The sequence below is a fragment of the Protopterus annectens genome, chromosome 4.part0 (assembly GCF_019279795.1).
Source record: "Protopterus annectens isolate FY-2018-M chromosome 4.part0, PAN1.0, whole genome shotgun sequence".
NCBI classification, from domain to species: Eukaryota; Metazoa; Chordata; order Ceratodontiformes; family Protopteridae; genus Protopterus; species Protopterus annectens.
In genome coordinates, this window is record NC_056733.1 from 965,112,079 (window position 1) to 965,132,513 (window position 20,435).

Below are 20,435 nucleotides of genomic sequence, written 5' to 3' on the forward strand. Positions count from 1 at the left end.
TATCTGTCTGCCTGGGATGACATGGTCGACAGACCACGATGCTTTGCCAGAGATGGCCTGCACCTGTCACCCCTGGGATTCCGGATACTGGCTACTGTTCTTGCAGCATCTATAGTGCCTATTTTAGGCAAGGTTCAAATGACAAATTAACCACCGTAACAGAAACAGGCACGCAAAAACTGAGGGTGATGCTACTCAATGCTAGAAGTCTAAATCTCACAATACACTCACTCGAGGCACTCCTTAAAATGGAGAACATCGATATCTGTGCAGTGACTGAGACCTGGTTCAAGGCTCCAGAGAGCACCCCTGCACTACCAGGCTACAACTCATACCACACTTTTCGGCCATGTAACCTGGACCGGAACATCAAAGGCGGAGGTGTGTCCATATTCATTAAGGATATCAACACCTCCAGACTAGTTGCTCAGCATAATGCAGCTGAGATTATCCAAGTGCAACTAACTCTGGGCAAAACTGCAATTCAAATTGTAGCTTGCTACAGATCACCCACCATGCCCCAGGATTCCCACTCCTTTTTTCTTGATGTACTGGAAAATATTAGGGTTCAACCAAACACCCTAATAATGGGCGATTTCAACTTCCCCACCATTATCTGGAAAAACTACCTGCGTACCAACTCCTTCGCTCAACGCTTTCTGGAATTCATAAACTCCAATGCTCTGGATCAACTTATCCACACCCCCACCAGGGGCAACAATATCCTAAGATCTAGTCACTACCAACATGAGTGACTGGTGTTCCACACCTGAAGTCAACACCTCAATGGTCCGATCCGACCATAAGCTAATTACCCTAGATATCCACATCCTGCCCCCACCCCCCATTAAGGAAACCATGGTAAAAAATTTCTCCAAAGCCAACTTTGCAGATGGACAATACAGTTATGACTACTGAATCCTACACAATTGCACTTTATAAGCACTTACATGAGTGCATGGATCGTGCTATCCCAAACAGAACCAAGACGTTATCCAAAAAAAAAAAAAAAGGACGCCAATCTGGTGGTCCCCTGCCATAAATAAACTGCACAAAAGAAGGAAGAAACTGTTGCAAAAGAGAGTAAAACCCCATGAGTGGAGGAGCTCCCTGGTCAGCCTCAGTAAGAAGCTGTGATCCCTGATAAAATCCTCCAAAGCTAGTTACGAAAACAAAATTGCCACTGATTCTAAAGACAACCACAAAGCATTCTATAGCTATGTCAAGAATCTCAATGGCAACACTCAGATCTGCTCTGAGTTACAGCACAATGGCACTAAATCTACAGACCCAAGTGATATTGCCAACATATTGGCAGATAGGTTCAGTGCTAATTTCTCACCCCCTAAAGAGCCCATCTCTATACCAGCTGCACAGGTAAAAACCACGCTGTCCAAAGCCAAGAACACAGCATCCATGGGACCAGACAACATCCCAGGCCATTCTACATGAACTACAGAACAAACTAGCACCCCACCCAAGTACCATGTTCAAACATAGCCTCACCTCAGGCTTTCTGCCTGCTGAATGGCGCACAGTGACGGTTATCCCATTCCACAAGGGGGGAGCCACCACGGACCCCGGGAACTACCACCCCATTAGCCTGATGAGCCTGGTCTGCAAGGCCATGGAACGTGTAGTCATAGAACTTATAAACAAAGACATTGGTAATCCCCAAACTCTGGACCCCACTCAGTTTGGGTTTATAAAAGGCAGATCATGTCTCCTAAACCTGACTGACTTCTTTGAAGCAGTCACCAAAGCCGTAGAGAAGAGTAAGGTGGCTCACACAGCCTATCCAGATCTTGCCAAGGCTTTCAACACCATCCCCCACTCTGGGATTATAGATAAACTCACTAAACTAGGTATAAATCCCTGTGTCACAAGATGGGTTGCCAACTGGCTCACTGACAGAACCCACACTGTGAAAGTAGCAGACTGCAAATCCAACTTCAGACCAGTGACAAGTGAAGTACCACAGGGTTCAGTTCTAGGTCCTCTCCTGTTTGATATCTACTTCTCTGAAGTAGAGGCTAACACAGAAGGTCTTTGGCTAATGAAGTTCGGAGATGACTGCAAACTAGGAACCATAATCATAACTCCTAACGATGTGGACATCCTACAGAAGGGCCTCACTGAGACAGATGCCTGGTGTCAAAGCCATGACCTCAAGCTCAATGCCTAAAAGTGCATTGTCATCCCCTTTGGTAAAAACTCTGTACCCATGAACTACAACATAGGCGGTAGTATACTTAACACCGAAAGTGTGATGAGACCTTGGGACACAGGTGGACAGTAGTCTCTCCTTTGATAATCACATCGCCACAGTAGTCAGGAAATCCTTCTATGTGACACATCTCATCATAAAAAGGTTTCTCATCCAGAAAAAGAGGTCATAGTTCCCCTCTACTCATCACTCATTAGACCCATTATAGAGTACAATGCCCCTTTTGGTATGTACCTTTAAAGACATCAACAACTGGAAAGGCCGCAGAAATACCTCACAAAGAGGATTACCGGCCTCAAACAGATGCCCTACGCAGACAGTCTCAAAAAACTTCAGCTTTACTCCATCGCATATCGCCTACTGAGAGGTGATCTCTGCCAAACATACAAAGCTATGTCAAACCCAGAGCTGTTGGACATGCTCCACTTAAAGAAATCCCAATCCATCCAAGCTACACTCTCTAGGGACCTAAACCTTGTCACCACAATAAAGAATAAGCTATCTATATCAAACAAAGCTCCTCATTAGCACTCTTCAAGAAAAATCTTTAAGACAGGATGTGAAATAGTAAATTCACCCTGGGGATCACCTCTGTGGCTCTGCACGACAGTGGCACAGGAAAATAATTTTCTTGGGTGGCAAAAGCCAGGGTACCTTTTTGGTTGGGCTTGTATAGGCCCCAGGGCCGATAGCCTAGTACCTACTTATGAACCTATAAGTAAAAGCTATCAAAGTCACCATCAGTAGATCCTTGAAAGTGTGGTTTTAAATTCAAAAGTCTACAAAATGCTCATCCATCTCGAGCTAAATGGTCCTCAGAAATGAAAAGATCAGGAATAAAGTTTAAGCCTTTAAGTGACAAGGTGGTATTAGAGGTGCTTAAAACATTGTTACATACATTCAATTTCTGAATTACTAGTTTTAACAGCCCCTCCATGTGGTCATTTTTTGAAAGTTTTCTCCTGCTCTTTTGTAGTGGGTCCTAACGGGGCTGTGGTGTTGCTTCTTTTGGGGTGGGCGAGTCTGAAACCTGCTGTATGTCCAAATCTGTGGCTGATGAGGTATTATCCGTTGATGTCAATACCAGCTGGGCGTTTTAAGAATGGATATGGGACGCTTCCTTTTGGGCACCCTAGTGTTCCCTTCCTCAAACCTTACAGGTTTATTGTAACTAAATGGGTTTCCCCGTTCATAATCAGTTCTGTCTCTCTGAAATTTGTGGACTTTCCTCTCACGCAACTGTTGTTCTAAGGTGAGGAGGTCTCTGTTTAGTTTGTTAAGACCTGTATTATAAAAAGGTCGCTCCTCAAAGATTTTTGTTTCTTCACATAACTTGGTGACATCCACAATGTCCCCATCTATAATTCTATCATGGTAACTAGCTAATGCTTCCTCAAAAGCCATATATGTTTGCTGCTATATACTGGCCCACTGCTTAGCCAATTCTGCATCTCTCTCTCTCTCATTGACAACTGGTTGTGTCCTCTCAGCCCTCTTTGGTGAAATGCCTTTGGCCAAATATGCTTTAAAAAGCCTGGAGTGCCAAACATTGGATTTCACGGATCTCATGCTTTTATTCAATCTTAGAAATAGAGTCTCAGAGGCATCCTCCAGTCCTTCAACAGTGGTAATATCCCCTTGGTTATTAGTACCAACACCAAACACCCCCAGATCTTCCCTATCAGCAGACAGTCCTGTTAATATTTTGGTTAAATCCATACTCAGTGGGTACACAATTGGATATAGCAAAATTAATGTGGCTAATCCCTATATCAGATGGTCTGCTAGGAGTTTTAATACCCTCTGCAGTCAGTTTAACAGGCCAGCAAGCAAACTGCATTTGAGTTGCAGATTCGAGGGGGATGGTGACTCTCAGATTCGAGGGGGATGCCGACTCTCAGATTCGAGGGGGATGCCGACTCTCAGATTCGAGGGGGATGCCGACTCTCAGATTCGAGGGGGATGCCGACTCACAGATTCGAGGGGGATGCCGACTCACAGATTCGAGGGGGATGCCGACTCACAGATTCGAGGGGGATGCTGACACTCAGATTCGAGGGGGATGCTGACACTCAGATTCGAGGGGGATGCTGACACTCAGATTCGAGGATTCGAGGGGGATGCTGACTTGCTCCTTTACCGTCTACTTCAAGTTACTCCACTTTTCCACAAGCTGTCTGGAAGATAAAAGATCCACAATCCATATGCTACACGTGAAAGGCATGCAGTCAAGATGCAACTTGTGTTTTCAGCTATGTGCTGTGCCACAAAATTCCACATCTGGTAAACATACAACTCAACACACATAGAAAGTCCAGTGTTTACAGCAGTTTAAACAAAACAGGAACTCAAAGCACATAAACATGACTATCCAACTACCTCATCTTAAAAACAGGCAAACTGTGCTACTACTGGACTAGTGGGAAAACCATAAGTGTGTTGTGCATTAGACCATAAACCATGCAAACAGCACTAAAACAAGCACAAGGTGCTACTACCAAAACCTTCCGTCTTGCAGGTCAACTATGCAAATGTCAACAGACCCTTCTTGCAAAACTCAAGTAAATTGTTCAAATATTAAAAACTGCCAAATATTGCAATGTTAACATGTTTGAAAAGTTATACCCCCCCAAGAGGGATTATCCCTTTTCCACAAACATCTAAAATACAAACTGGCACAGTTCACCAATAAGAATGTTAACTTTGTTAGACTTGGCACTGCAGACCTGAGAAACCAAGCATTAAATTAGACAGAAAAATGTAAACGCCCAGACTGAAAAGCATTGTGGCAAGGGAATAAAGCAGCTTTCCAGCTATTAACACCATACTCAGCCTCCTTCAACTTCCTTCACAAATGAAATCCTCAAATTTCCCTACCACTGAAAAAAGTTCCAAGTTCTCCCTCCGCAGTGTGCATTTCTAATAGTTCATGAGCAAATCACTTGTTGGTAGCCAGACATCAGATGTGCTGTCATTGGTTTCAAGGCAAACAATGTTGGTGATAAAAAAATCTGAGGTGAAAAAAATCATACCCAGAGAATGAAGAGAACATTTCACTCAAATGTCTCAAACCCAGAGAATGAAGAGAACATTTCACTCAAATGTCTCAAACCCAGAGAATGAAGAGAACATTTCACTCAAATGTCTCAAACCCAGAGAATGAAGAGAACATTTCACTCAAATGTCTCAAACCGAGAGAATGAAGAGAACATTTCACTCAAATGTCTCAAACCGAGAGAATGAAGAGAACATTTCACTCAAATGTCTCAAACCGAGAGAATGAAGAGAACATTTCACTCAAATGTCTCAAACCGAGAGAATGAAGAGAACATTTCACTCAAATGTCTCAAACCCAGAGAATTAAGAGAACATTTCACTCAAATGTCTCAAACCCAGAGAATGAAGAGAACATTTCACTCAAATGTCTCAAACCCAGAGAATGAAGAGAACATTTCACTCAAATGTCTCAAGTTTGCCTCTGACAAATACCCAAGAGAATAGTACAGTTTTGTACCTACCATAAATGTAGATGTCCGATAGGTATGCATCTGCAGTCATCTCATATGGGTTGTCCTGCCTCAGGCAGCCCTTCAGTTGGCCGGATTCCAAAGCTTGGGTCTGGCCTCGGCTGATGTTGCACTTTCCCCAACGTCAGAGCGTCTGGGGTATAAAAGCATTAGCCGACGCCATTTTCCTCAGTTTTTCTTGCCCCAGATGCCAGGTGCCCTCTAAGGAAGGCTAAAATTTGGAGCTATGCATTGCAAAAACAAATCCAAACATGCACAGTACTATACAAACAAATACACCATAATAGATCCCCCCAGCTAGCTATAAGATGGGTAAGAACCCAAGAAGTATACCACAGAGGGGAAGGAGGGAGGGTAAACCTGACTGCAGATGCATACCTATCGGACATCTACATTTATGGTAGGTACAAAACTGTACTATGTCCTTCAAGGATGCATCTGCAGTCATCACATATGGGTAGAATACCATAGCCAATCTGGGGGTGGAGGTACTAAGTAAAGGATGGTGTAGTTAAGATGCCCTGCAGGACTGCCATAGCAAAGCCTGCTCTGGATCTGGAGTATAAATGTAAATTGTAAAGCTTGGCAAATGTATGCACGGAGCTCCATGTAGCAGCTTCTAAAATGTCCTTGGTAGCCATCCCTCTAAGGAAGGCTGTGGTGGTGGCTGTGGCTCTCGTGGAATGAGGTCTAATGTCAGCTGGCACAGTTTTTCCATGAAAGGAGTAACAAAAACGAATGCAATTTCCTATCCATTTTGAAATTGTCTGTTTGGAAATTGCTTTACCTTGTGCCCCAGCAGCATATGCTACAAACAGCTGGTCAGTCTTTCTGTAACTTTTAGTTCTGTCCAAGTAGTAGCGCAACCGTCTGTGTATGTCCAGGGTGTGCAGAAGTTTCTCCCCTTTATTTTGTGGTTGTGGGAAGAATGTAGGCAAGTGAATAGCTTGGTTCAAAGATACCCTGGATACCACCTTTGGCATAAATGTAGGATTGGTTCTCAATGAAACTCTGTCCGGATGAAAGATAAGAAATTGCTGTACTGCCATTAGAGCTTGTAACTCAGATACTCTTCTTGCTGAGGTTATGGCCAGTAGGAAGGCAGTTTTCCAAGATAGAAACTGAAGATCTGCAGATGCTGCTGGTTCAAAGGGAAGAAGTGTTAGTTTCTCCAACACGAAATTAAGGTCCCAAGTAGGCAGAGGTGGTTTCCTTGGAGGATTGATATTTTTGATTCCTCTTAGAAACGGTCTCGGGAGAGGATGAGAGAAGACAGGTGGATTAACATTGTATTCTGCTGAAATTGCTGAGGCATGTATCTTAATGGAAGAGTAAGACAGGCCGTTGTGAAACAATTCTGCCAAATATTCCAGTATATGTGCCATGTTCATCACTGTCACATCTAGGCCCTTTGTTGTGTTCCAAGTGTGAAATCTTTTCCATTTTGCTGAATATGCCTTCCTTGTGGAAGGCCGTCGAGCTTCCATAATAATATCCTTCACCCTCTGGGATAGCTTATCCTGAGGAGGAGTCATGGTATTTTCCAGGCAGTTAGCTGCAAGGTTTTGAGGTTGGAATGCAGTCTTGAAATTGTGCTGCGTCAGTAGAAGTGGCCATAGGGGAGAGGCCACGGTTTCGTCTGTGACATGCTCTTTAACAGTGGGTACCAGTGCTGTCTTGGCCAGTTTGGAGCTATCAGAATCACTCTGGGCTACTCTGTCCTGATCTTCAGTAAGACCTTGGTCATTAATGGGAGAGGTGGAAAAGCATACACTGTTAGAGCTTTCCAGCTGAAAGAGAGAGCGTCCACTTTCCATGCTTGTGGGTGGTATTGTCCTTGAGCAGAATTTCTTCAGTTGATGATTGTGGGGGGAGGTGAACAGATCTATTTCCGGCCTTCCCCATGATTGTGTTATGAGTAAGAAGATGCCTGGGTGCAGCATCCATTCGTGTGCATCCATGATATTTCTGCTTAAGCTGTCTGCCAGTATATTGTCTTTCCCTGGCATGAACTGGGACTGCAGCTGTATATTGAGTTAAGGAAAGTTCCCATAGATTCATTGCCAGTCTGCAAAGAGGGTAGGAATGGGTGTCTCCTTGCTTGTTTATGTACCACATAACTGTGGTGTTGTCTGTCCTTATGAGCAGGTGGCCTTGATGAAGGAAAGGTTTGAAGGCCTCGATTACGTGCATCACTGCCAGCATTTCCTTTTGGTTTATGTGCATGCGCAGCTCTCTTTCTGACCATAGCCCTTGGATACATCTGCCCTCCATGTGTGCTCCCCAACCTTGGTCTGAAGCGTCTGTAGTGATGGTTGGTTGGCTCTTGGCTTGCTGAAGGGCAACCCGCTGTTCGACTGGCAGGCTTGAGCCCACCACAGAAATTCCTTTTAGAGGCATGGAATGAGTGGGATCAAGGTTTCTAAGCTGTGACTGTGCTGAGTCCATAAACTCCTTAGATAACATTGTAATTTTCTCATATGCAGCCTTGCTTGTGGGATCAGAAGAATGCAAGATGCCATGTAACACAGGGCCTGCAGGATTTTCCTTGCAGTCAAGTGAGTTTGTCTCGTCAGATTCTTGAAGTAATCCGGTAGTTGTTTTTGTTTTTCTTCTGTGAGAAAGGCCATTTGGGTGGTTGTGTCTAGATCCGCACCCAGAAAAGTTATTCTTTTGGATGGAACAAGTCTTGATTTGTGGATGTTGACTGTATATCCCAAGGCCTGCAGTAGGTGGATGGCACAATCCAAGTCCTTTAACAAAGTTTGCTTGCTGTCCGCTTGTATAAGGCAGTCGTCCAGATATGGGTAAATTTGAATCCCCTGAAGTCTGCAGTGTGCAATTACTGATGCCAGGCATTTCGTGAATACTCTGGGTGCAGTAGATAAGCCAAAGGGCAATGCTGAGAATTGATAATGCTCTGACCCTGCAAGAAATCTGAGGTGTCTTCTGCAACTTTGTCTGATAGGGACATGCAGGTATACCTCCTTGAGGTCTAGAGTCACCAGCCAAGACCCCTTGCCCAGCATGGGAAGGAGTTGCTGTGGAGTCAGCATTTTGAATTTTGGCACAATGAGGTAAGTATTCAGTGCGGACAAGTCGAGAATAGGCCTCCATTGATTTTCTTTTCTTGGAACAAGGAATAATCTGGAGTAAAATCCTTGGCCTTGTTCTGAATGAGGTACCTTTTCTATAGCTTTCATTCGTATTAAGTTGGAAATTTGTTTCAAAGCCTCTGCCCTCTGATTTGGTGGCAGGTCTGGCATGCCTTTTCTTTTTGGCAATGTGTGGAAATGGAACCTGTATCCTTTGTCTATTATTTGCAGTGTCCATGTGTCCCTTGTAATGCTGTGCCAATTTTTTGAGAATAAAGAAAGCTTTCCGCCCAAAGGTGGTTCTAATTGAGCCCTGGTCGGCGGAGTCAAAACAAATCAATGAGTCTGTCCTGGTGTAGCAGTTGTAGTTCCTGCACTACCTCTCTGGTTGGGAGGCTGCAATTGACGGCCTCTGTAGGAGCCTCTAGCTTGCCCTCTACCTCTGGCACATCTATTCCTGCCTCTCTGAGATCTGTCTGAGTCCGGAAAGGACCAATTCTTAGTAGGCCAATTTCTGCTGAATCTTGGTGGTTGGACTTGCAGAAAGTCTTTGACTGTTTGCACAGATTTTGCCTTTTCTTCAAATTTCTTTAAGACCTCCTGAGCCGTGGAACCAAATAATTTTTGCTTTTCCATAGGAGCATCCGAAAGCTTAGCTTTAACATGGTCTGGCAGAGATTGTTCCTTCAGCCAGGCATGCCTACGTATGACTGCACCTGTCATAGCTGACCTACATGAAGCTTCCAATGCATCGTAACCACACTGCAAGAAATGGTTACTAACCTGCTGGGAGTTATGTACCAGATCCTGAAGGGATTTGCGATCAAGGGGTTCAGAAGAAGACAGTTTCTTATGCAATTCATCTAACAAATACTCTTGGTACTGTATCATATGAAATTGACAATTTAATGCTCTCATGGAAAGAGTTGCATAAGTATACACTTTCTTACCCCATCTCTCTAAAGCTCTGGACTCCCTTTCAGAGGGTAGAGGATTTCTAGCAGTGGCAGCTGCAACCCCTTTTGGGCCCTGGGAAATAGTTTCTGGATCCGCAGAGTGGGCCTTGTACAGGTGTAGATGTGAGTCCGGGACCCTGTAGTACCTATCAGGTTTGGCAGGAGCCGGAGGGAGAGAGTCAGGGGCTGTACTAGCATCAGAGTACACATCATCAATAACATTCAAAACAGGAGGTATAGCTAAAGGCCTATGCTGAGGTAAATGTAAAGGTCCTTAATCTCTTTCTAGAATCAGAGAATTCCTGACCCTGCCATTGAAAATGTTCTCTCAGAGTGTAATGTCTCTCCAAAGGAAAACTCTTCAGGAGGTGAGGCCGAGGAATAGATTCTTCAGCATCAGAATCCTCGTGGGCGAATTAGCCTCCTCCTGGTGGTCTGACAGAGTAGAGCCATCAGTGGATTCATCTGAGGAGTGGGGGTCAGAGGGCTCAACCCTGGGCCTTTTGTCTGGAGGTGGTTGAGAGCCCCTGTCCGGATGAGGTTGAGAACCTCTAATTAAGGAGATAAGATCTTCTGCTAAGCTAAGAATCTGTGAGCCAGTAGAAGGTCTCTGAGAGGTAACCTTGGGAGGCAAAGCTTTAGTAAGTTTAGCAGCTTTAGCCCTAGAGAAAGCCTTTATGGACATGGATGCAGGAGGTCTGGCTGCACCACGTGCAGGAGTAGACTTGTCTAAAGGAATGGTGTCGGAAGGTTCCTGGACACCAGTTTCAGAAGGTAATTCAATAACCGACTCGGCCGGGGCCTCCGGGGCTGAGGTAGTCGGTTGTGCGATTTCGGTAATAGGAAGTACCAAGGACTCTGTTTCAACCGAGACCAAGACACTCGCGGTAGGCCTGACCGTGGTTTCAGCCGAAACCGCGGCCTGCGTGTGTCGGTCCTTGTCCTTCTGTTTCTTGACTAAATGCGAAGTCGGAGTCTCCGACGGCATCTTGTAAGCAAAACTAGCCCCAAAGAATTCCTCTGCAAACTCCGACCGACGTCCAAGAGTTCGTCGGTTGAAGGAAGCACAGGCTGAGCAGGCTGAGACGTCGTGGTCTGGGCCTAGGCAGGGGAGGCAGTAAGAGTGGAAATCCTTATGAGGTATTTGTTTCCCACAAGTTAAACAATTATTAACTTTATCTGACATCGGCTGAGGCAAGAAAGAGTCCCCAACGGGGTACTTAGCTTTTTCGAAGTCTTCGGTAGCTGAATCACAGGAGCTGGCCGACCGGCACTTGCGAACTGCTTCTGCTTCGGGCACCACGCGGCAAGAAAGACTGAGGAAAATGGTGTTGGCTGATGCTTTTATACCCCAGACGCTCTGACGTCGGGGAAAGTGCGACATCAGCCGAGGCCAGACCCAGACTCTGGAATCCGGCCGACCGAAGGGCTGCCTGAGGCAGGACAACCCATATGTGATGACTGCAGATGCATCCTTGAAGGACATGAAGAGAACATTTCACTCAAATGTCTCAAGTTTGCCTCTGACAAATACCCAAGAGAATGAAGAGAACATTTCACTCAAATGTCTCAAGTTTGCCTCTGACAAATGTTACAGGCCCAGCCTGACTGCAGAACCAATCACCACTCCCGACCAAAAAAAGAAGAAAAAAAAGAAAACTCTGGGAGGAGTTGCATCATAGAGCAGCTCTTTGCCTTTTCTTCCTTGAACATACAGGAGACTAGTTCTGATCTGCTAGGGAAATTGAGAAGCCTTTTTGAAAGGCTGCGTGATGGACTTCTCTGGGGTGTGAAGGGCTGGAGTTTATTTGGACAGACCAAGCAGGATGTCCGGAAATAAGAAGTTATGTACCTACCATAACGTTCCATGTTAGTTGTCTTCTCTCGCCTTCTTTCTTGCTTGATGGGTTCGGAGCCTGCTAAGCTCGAGAGTCACTTTTACCAGCTCGAGGCAGCCCCATATCCCATGATGCAAGGCGGTAAGTACCCAGATCTCGTTTGATGACAAAGGGCAAAAGCACCAAGCATAAAATACTTCCCAAAGGAAGAAGAAAACTTACAGATGGAAGAAGGACCAGGTCTGAATGGTCTTCAGCATAATAATTTCTTATAACAAGGTCTGTCCAGGCCAGGGGGAAGGAGGGAGGGTAAGAAGGCAACATGGAATGTTATGGTAGGTACATAACTTCTTAATGTTAAGTTGTCAATCTCATTCTTGCTGATGGGACCTAGCACCTCTATCCTGGGTGGCTCAATGGAACAGACTCTTGAGGACTGTAGAGCCAAACTGGCTCTGTCCCTGGAGGCCAAGTCCAATTTGTAATGGGAAACAAAAGTGTGAGGAGTGGCCCAAGTGGCCGCTACACAAATAGTGTCTAAAGGAAGTCTAGCTTGAAAGGCTGTAGAAGTAGCTAAGCTCCTAGTTGAATGTGCTTTAGGTTTTGAGCACAGCTGTTTCCTGAGCAGATAAATTTCAGAGATGACCAAGAAAGCCATCTGGACAAGGTCACTTTAGAAACAGGAAGGCCTTTTTTATTATCCGCATAGCAAACAAAAAGTTGATCAGATTTTCTAAATTTTTTTGTTCTGTCCAAATAATATCCAAGTTGACGGTGGAAATCAAGATAATGTAGTTTTTGCTCAGCTCTGTCAGAATAGTTTGGGAAAAATACAGGGAGATCAATGGATTGATTCAAATTGGTCTTTGAAGCGACCTTAGGTAGAAAGGTCGGATTAGTTCTCAAAGATACCCTGTCTTTGTGAAAACCAAATAGGGGGTCGAACCGATAGAGCATGAAGTTCAGACACCCTCCTGGCCGATGTAATAGCCACTAGGAATAAAGTTTTCCAAGAAAGAAATTTCAGTGAACAAGAAACAGCTGGCTCGAGAAGGGAAGAATCAAGGATGTCAGCACTAAATTTAGATCCCACTGAGCAGGAGCATTCCTGACTGCAGGATTTAGTAGGAAAATTCCTTTCAAGAAGGCCCTGCAGAGCCTATGGGACATAATATTATGATCTGCTACCCCGACATGAAAGTTGGAGATAGCAGCCAATTGGACTCTGACTGTGGAAGAAGAGGAGCCTGCATGAAAAATCTCTGCTAAGAAGTCCAGGACTGCCTGAACAGGGGCAGTGAAAGGATCAATATTCTTGGCTTTAGCCCAATAAGAGAAACGTTTCCATTTGCTTGCATAAATCCTCCTGGTAGAGGATTTTAAGGAAGCTACTATGATGTCTCTAACTGGGTTAGAGATCAAAGGAAGCCTGGCTAAGGAAGTGGAGCAACCATGCTGTGAGGTTGAGAGAAGGGATAGACCGCAGCTGACCCGATTGGTGAATCAGAAGATCTGGCACTGGGTCCAGATGCCACGGCTGCACCAAAAGGTGATGATGGAGGAACGGGAACCAAACTTGTCGAGGCCAGTAAGGGGCAATGAGAATCAATTTGGCCCTCAAAACGGTAGCTTTCTGGATCACCTGAGGGACCAGAGGAAATGGAGGGAAGGCATAAAGAAGTCCCTGGGGCCAATCCTGGGTCAGAGCGTCTCTGGGGGGATGGCCAGATAGAGGAAGAGGCTGAAGAAGTCTGGACATTTGCTGTTTTGGGAGTAGCAAAAGATCGCAACATGGATTCCAGAAAAATCTCTTCGCTATAGATTGCTTGAGAGACCACGAGGCATGAGAATAGCTCTGCTCAATCTGTCCGCTACAATGTTGGTTTTCCCAGGATATGCGTTGCTACCAGAAACCGATGAGAGGAGATCGCCCATTGCCATAGTCTGGCTTCTCGACACAAGGGTAGGATTTGGTTCCGCCCTGTTTGTTGATATACCAAACTACAGACATGTTGTCTGTGTGGACTGCAATTGTCCCTATGGGAAGAAAGTCGTTGAGGGCTTGCAAAAGCACTGCTCTCATCTCCAGGACATTTATGTGCAGATGGTACTCGACGGCTGCCCCGCCCCGTGAACCACTGCCCCCTGATAACCCCCCACCCGATCAGGAGGCATCCGTGGTGACAGTGGCTATCGGGGATGGGGTACAAAGTACCTGCCTTGGTGAACCTGAGGAGATGTGATCCAAGCAAGATGATCTTTAAGTTTGTGTCACCAGAATCTGGTGGCGATAGGAAGTTGTTGGTGCGACCACTGTGAACAGCATCCACTGAAGAAGGCATGTAGAATCGAGCCAGGGAAGAAGAGTAATGGCGCAGCCATGAGGCCTAATACCTTTAGAACCATTCTGGCCTGTACTTTCTTGTTGGCCAGAATGATCCTGACATGACTCTGAATGTCTGAAACTCTTTGATCTGTAAGGGTAGCTGACATAACAGTGTTTAAGTTTGCGCCTATGAAGGTAATAGACTGGCAGGGCAATAAGGATGACTTTTCAAGTTGATCGAGATGCCCAAATGAGAACAAAGATTTATTGTGTAATCCCTGGCTTGTATAAGCTGATGCCTGGTGGTGGCTGACAGGAGCCAGTCGGAAACACCTGGAATCCTTGGCGTTTCAGGTGAGCCGTGACCACTGCCATGCATTTGGTGAACACTCTGGGGCTGTAGTGAGACCAAAGGCAGGGCTCTGAACTGGAAATGACTGGACCCCAGCGGAGAAATCTCCTGAGCGTCTGTGAATTTTGATGTGATAGTATCCTGAAGATCTATTGAGCACATCCAGTTGTCCTTCTGCAAGAAGGGCAGAATTGACTGAAGAGTGACCATTCGAATCTTGTCTTCCTCACAGACTTGTTGAGTCTGCTGAGATCCAATATTGGTCTCCAGTCTCCCGTCTTTTGGGGACCAAAAAGAACCTTGAGTAGATTCCGGGCTCTGAATGGTCTGTTGTAACTGGCTGAATGGCTCTTTTGCAGTAGTTTTGAGACTTCTAACTCTGCAATTTCCCGTACATCTGGAAGGGAATTTGAGGGGAAAGGACTTTCCTCGAAAGGAATTATGTAATGGATATGATCGACTGTACCCATTTGTCTTGAGTGAGGGAATGCCAGGCTTCTGGGTACAGTGATAGGAGGGACAGTCGGCAACATCTCAGGGATGCTGAAAGGGCTTGTCAGAGGCTCTCTGTTTTTTTGGACCCCTCTGCCTCTAGAGCGTCTGTTGTTGTTACGCCTCTGCCTCTGGGGTAAACTGACCACGTGAATCCGGTGACTCCTTGGGATTTGAACCACATTTGCCACCTTTCTGTTCTTTGGGGTAAGGTCTAGAAGGGGTGGAAAAGACTCCTACAGCAGAAAGAGTCTTGCCGCCCTGCACCTGGTCAAAGTTTCCTTCACCTGAGGGCCCAACAAAGCTGACCCATCAAAGGAGAATTTGTGAAGGAGGATCTGCAAAGTCACATAGCCGCATCCAGGCTTGGCGCCTAAGAGCCACACCTGTACCCATCAGCAGCATATGATATTAGCATGGAGGAGTTTGCAATGGAATTAAGGGTTCCTAGCTGCTTTTTCTTGAGCCCCTGCAGTAGGATCCTGTACTACTTCACCCAGCTCCTTAAGGATATCCTCTGGAGTCTGGTGAAGTGACATAGGCAATTCAGCCAATGGCAAAGGTCGCTGAGGAAAACATCCTATCCATGGTCCTAGAGTCCTTATTAGGAGGATGGGAAGGATCTGCAAGTTCCTTTGGTGGCAGCAGCCACCATGGCATCAGCGGGGACACCCTTAGTGAGAATTGCTTGTCACCTGGGGCAGTGATAAATTTTGAAGGCCTCCTAGGGACTGGCTCTACAGAGTCAGGAGCTGCCGAGACACCCAGGAGGTGGAGGGCCGAGATCCAAAAGCTTCTAGGTATACTGACTCATCCTTAGAGGATTGTTGGTGGGCCAGTTTCCCTCTGTTTAAGGAGTTCTAGGATGTCTGAGAAGGAGACATCCTCAGAGGGGATCTAGGGGCTCTGACTCATCAAAGTCAGTATCTGAAGTGATAGACTAGTCTACATGTTTCCAAGTCCTCTTCCTAGGAGGATCTCCAACATCAGGAGAATCTCCTTGGAGAGGGGAAATTCAATGGGGAAACCTGAGGCGGAGGATCTCTGGGTCCTGTAGCAAGAGAAGTGGCAGAGATGTCAACAGGCACCATAGAGGGAGGAGCTAGGGAACAGACTGCTGACTGATACCAGTGGCCAGCACACTCTTCATCACCTCGAATGCTCCTCCCAGGCAGGTCGAGAGAACCCGTTCCAAGAACTAGGAACTCCAGGGACCACCGAAGGGAAGTCTCCGAGGCAGATGTCGGAGCCGAGCTCCAGGGGAAGAGCGGGTTCGGACAATGGTCCAATGCCACTCACCCCTCGGAGGAGACCATGGAAGATCCCTCTAAGGAAGGTCTCAAGAGGAGATAAGAGTAGAGGCTGAAGGAACAGAAGGGGTATCTGTTCTCCAGCCGTAGCAGTAACCATTCGAAGACTCCAACTCCAAGCTCTGGGGTAGAGTTGAAGGAGGAACTATGGCAGAGTGTGGACCAATAGTCGCCTGTTGAGCGGACTATGTAACATTTGGGCCAGTGCCTGTGACTTAAGTAATCTACTGACCACTCTCTCTAAGTCATGGTCAAGCCTGGATGACTTTGAAGATCGGCTCCGATGGCTCCGTTCGAGGAGGTTTCCTGGAAGAGCCATCGGAACCGATGAAAAACTACCCTGGCCCTGGAGCTGACAACTTGCCCGGCACAGAAGCCTCGATGATGTCGGCAGCGGGGCCCACGATACAGCCGTAAAAGTAAAATAGCATCGGAGCCCGACATGCGGGTGCGCCCGGAGTCATGCGAGCCGGAGACCGGGCGACCGATGCAGCCGACACGATCGAGTCGATGCAGCCTCGGCGCCGAAAGGGCTCCGGTGCGAAAATCGGCTCCAGGCGGACACAGAAGCCTGGGCCTTGGAAGACTTGACAGTCTTAGGTGGGAGAGCCCTCCTTCTTTCCTGCAGGACTCTCTGGCTGAAAGAATGACAGAGTCCTGCAGGTAAGTGTGACCGTCTGTCAGAGACATCTTCTGACAGCACGCAGTCACACTTCTAAAGCCCCTGAGACTTTCTTTTGACATGGTGTCACACAAAACACACACACACCAGTCAAAGCCTTTAATTTTAAATATACCAAAAGGTATAAGTACCAACACAAACACACACCCTAACAGGGGATGGGATAAAAATAATAAGAGACAGACAAATTTCTGTCAGAAACAGATTAAAACTAAATAAAACTAACAATAAGGGTTTTAAGTTTAAAAGGGGCTAAAATAGCGAAATAGTAAACACTTACCAGGAGCTGGTGGGGAGGACCTCATAAGCGCTGCAAAAATCTCTGGGTGGTATGCCTTGCATCATGGGATATGGGGCTGCCTCGAGGCTGGTAAAAAGTGACTCGAGCTTAGCAACAGTGCGCAGAGGAGCATCCGAACCCTCGAACCAAGAGAAAGAATGGAAAGGAGATTGACAACTTAACATACACTGTTCACACTTTTTTCTGAAGTGAAGGCTGAACACTCTAGATAGGCCTCTGCTCCCAACTGTTTAGCTGCCAGCAAACCCTGTTCATGTCAGACTGGTGCTTGCTTCTGATTGGACAGTTCCATAAGGGTGCCAAGGTCTGTGTGCAGATCAGTCTTGTGGCCAAACAACAATATTCTTATGCTGGAACAGCAGTCCAAGACTTCAGCTTTCCACTTTTTCAGGGCACTATCCAATGTTTCTGGACGACTGACATCAAAGCACAGGAGCACTGCATCACTGTTACTGAAGCACAAAGGACGTACGTCATAGTATGGTGAACCTGATGTGTCCCAGAGACTAAGCTCCACACAAATTCCCTCCAGGTCCAAGCAAGCTGTGTAATTTTCAAACACTGTAGGGACATATGTCTCAGGGTACCAGCCGTTGGCCAGTACCTATAACATGGCACTCTTCCCGCACTGCACATCGCCCACCAGTACCACTTTGTATCTTGCCACGGTTGACTGTGCACTTTTCCACTCCATTTTTAGTGACCAATGTTAGCTATTAATAATCAGCAAACACTGCATGATTGTAATGTTAAATGTTGCCCCAGAAATTAAAGAATCTTTTCCACACCACCTTGCCCAGCTGGTATTGAGACATCAACGGATGATACCTCATCAGCCACAGATTTGGACATACAGCAGGTTTCAGACTTACCCGCCCCAAAAGAAGCAACACCACACAGCCCCTTTAGGACCCACTACAAAACAGCAGGAGAAAACACTCAAAAAAAATAAACAACATGGACGAGTTGCTGAAACTAATTCAGAAGTGAATGTATGTAACAATGTTTTAAATATCTCTCTTACCACCTTGTCACAAACAAATTTTATTGTTAACTGTTATTGGCTTCCCACCTCCCATTACTGCACCATAAAAGTGTTTTTGCATTTGTTTCTACTGTTTTCTTGAAATAAAAAAAGTATATATATCGTGCTATTTTCCCGCCTTACTAAGCTAGAAAAGTCCAGTTTCAGATACCTGCTGATACCTGGACTGTGTTTAAGCTTCTGAGTTTGGCCATACCTTACTTGGGCAAAAAGGAAGTTTCTTTGTTCACCAGTGAGAGTGGGGAGTTCTGAACAGCCCTTGGAAGAGTGGTTTCTGCCCAGAAACTTTAGTTTTATTGGCCATTATGGGCTAATTTCTATCTCTTTAATCTTTCTGATATAAAAAACACATTTGCGCGGTTTTTGTGTTTGTATAAGCTCAGCAGATGCTGCCCAGGGTTCTGCAGAGACCTACAACGCCAGAGACAAAAGTAGAGACTTTGGATGTATCATTTTTTTTTTTGTTTCTCTTATTGCTTATTGCTATTTCCGTCTAAACGCTCGTTTTCTGGCATTTATGCTTCTCAGAACGCTCATTTTACACTGAAATTGCATTTATTTGTGCTTGCCCTTCAAAATTCGTTTTTTGTTGTAAATTGTATTTTTAACTGTTACTGGCTTCCCCCACTCAAGTGCAACAGCCATTACTGGCTATAAAAGTGTTTTTGCATTGGTTTCTACTGTTTTCTTGGAAAAAAAAAATCTTGCTATTTTCCCACCTTATTAAGCTAGAAAAGTCCAGTTTCAGATACCTGCTGATACCTGGACTGTGTTTAAGTTTCTGTGTTTGGCCACACCTTACTTGGGCAAAAAGGAAGTTTCTTTGTTCACCAGTGAAAGTGGGGAGTTCTGAACAGCCTACCTGCCCTTGGAGGAGTGGTTTCTGCCCAGAAACTGTAGTTTTATTGGCCATTTTGGGATAATTTCTCTCTCTAACCTTTCTGACATAAAAAATGCATTTGTACGGTTTTGCGTGCCTGGCGGCGCCGGTTAGCTAGAGCTAGGATTAAACGATTCCCGACTCCACAAAGTCTACTCTTCAGTTTTTCCCTTGGAACTAGACAAACCTTCAACTTTAGCACTCAAACCATTCATTTTACAGCCCAGCACTTGCTTAAAACTCATAACAAGCACTAAATACCCCTAGCACTAGCCCCCCCCCCTTATACTGTCCAGAAGGACAAGGCTCTCTATTCGTCCACACCAGTCAATCAGAAAAAAAGCCAACTCTACCTATTCAGGCATGTCCAAAGGGCAGTTTCAGGTGTACTCTCCAGTCCAACTGGTGAATCTGAGCATTTTGAGGCATTGTTACAACTGCCTCATGTACACAGACAACCCTCTCCTCCTACCACCAAACACTAATATATGCGAGAGATGCAATTATACAGCCAGACTGGAGGCAAAGCTCTTTCAACCCCAGACTGTAACTGACTGTCAAGAGGAGAAGGGTAATACTTGCAACACACCACCAGTCTCACATAGACCTAACAAACAAACACAGGCAAATAACATACAAATACATGAAAACATACTCAAAGGCTCTAAATAAAAATCTGTAAAAGCAACAGAGACCTCCAAAGCAGACATCCAAGCAACCTCCACAACCCATCACCAACCATGAAACACATACTTCACATAATCAGTGTGCCACGCAATCACAGCCCTTAAGGCAAAACAACATACCCAACACATTAGTAATAGGTGACTCTATAGTCAGGCACACTGATATCCCTCTAACTAGGCTGGGCAAGGAGAAGGTTACAGTTAACTGTCTGTCGGGTGCCAGGATCCACCACATAACACAAGCACTCCGGTCACTCCAGAACAAGTACAAATATGACTCTTATTGTACATGTTGGTGTGAATGACCAGAGACGTACCTCCCTGGACTACATGAAGAGACCTAGAAGAGCTCTCTGATCATGTAGCCCAGGCAGGTATGACCCTGACCATGAGTAGAAACCCACCCTCACCAAGAATGATGCCACAGTATAAAGAAAAAAAATGATCAACTTCAATTAGCTAAGTTTCTGGTGTCATTCAAAGGGGATCCAGTATCTGTCTGCCTGGGATGACATGCTCGACAAGCCATGTTGCTTCGCAAGAAATGGCTTGCACCTGTCACCCTTAGGCTTTCGAATACTGGCAAAGGCTCTTGCCGCCCCCATAGTGCCTTTTTTAGGCAAGGCTCAAAAGACACTACCATAAACAGCACAAGTAACCAATAACTGAGGGTAATGCTACTCAACGCCAGAAGTCTAAACCTCAAAATGCACGCACT

At 45.6% G+C, this 20,435-nt stretch overlaps 1 protein-coding gene and 1 pseudogene across 2 annotated transcripts in view; both read right to left on the reverse strand.

Annotated features, from left to right (window-relative positions):
• The window catches only part of LOC122800100, a 66,202-nt pseudogene extending 48,402 nt beyond the window's left edge, over nucleotides 1-17,800 (reverse strand).
• The window catches only part of CNOT6 (CCR4-NOT transcription complex subunit 6), a 1,957,714-nt gene that overhangs the window by 949,890 nt on the left and 987,389 nt on the right, over nucleotides 1-20,435 (reverse strand). The window lies entirely within an intron of this gene.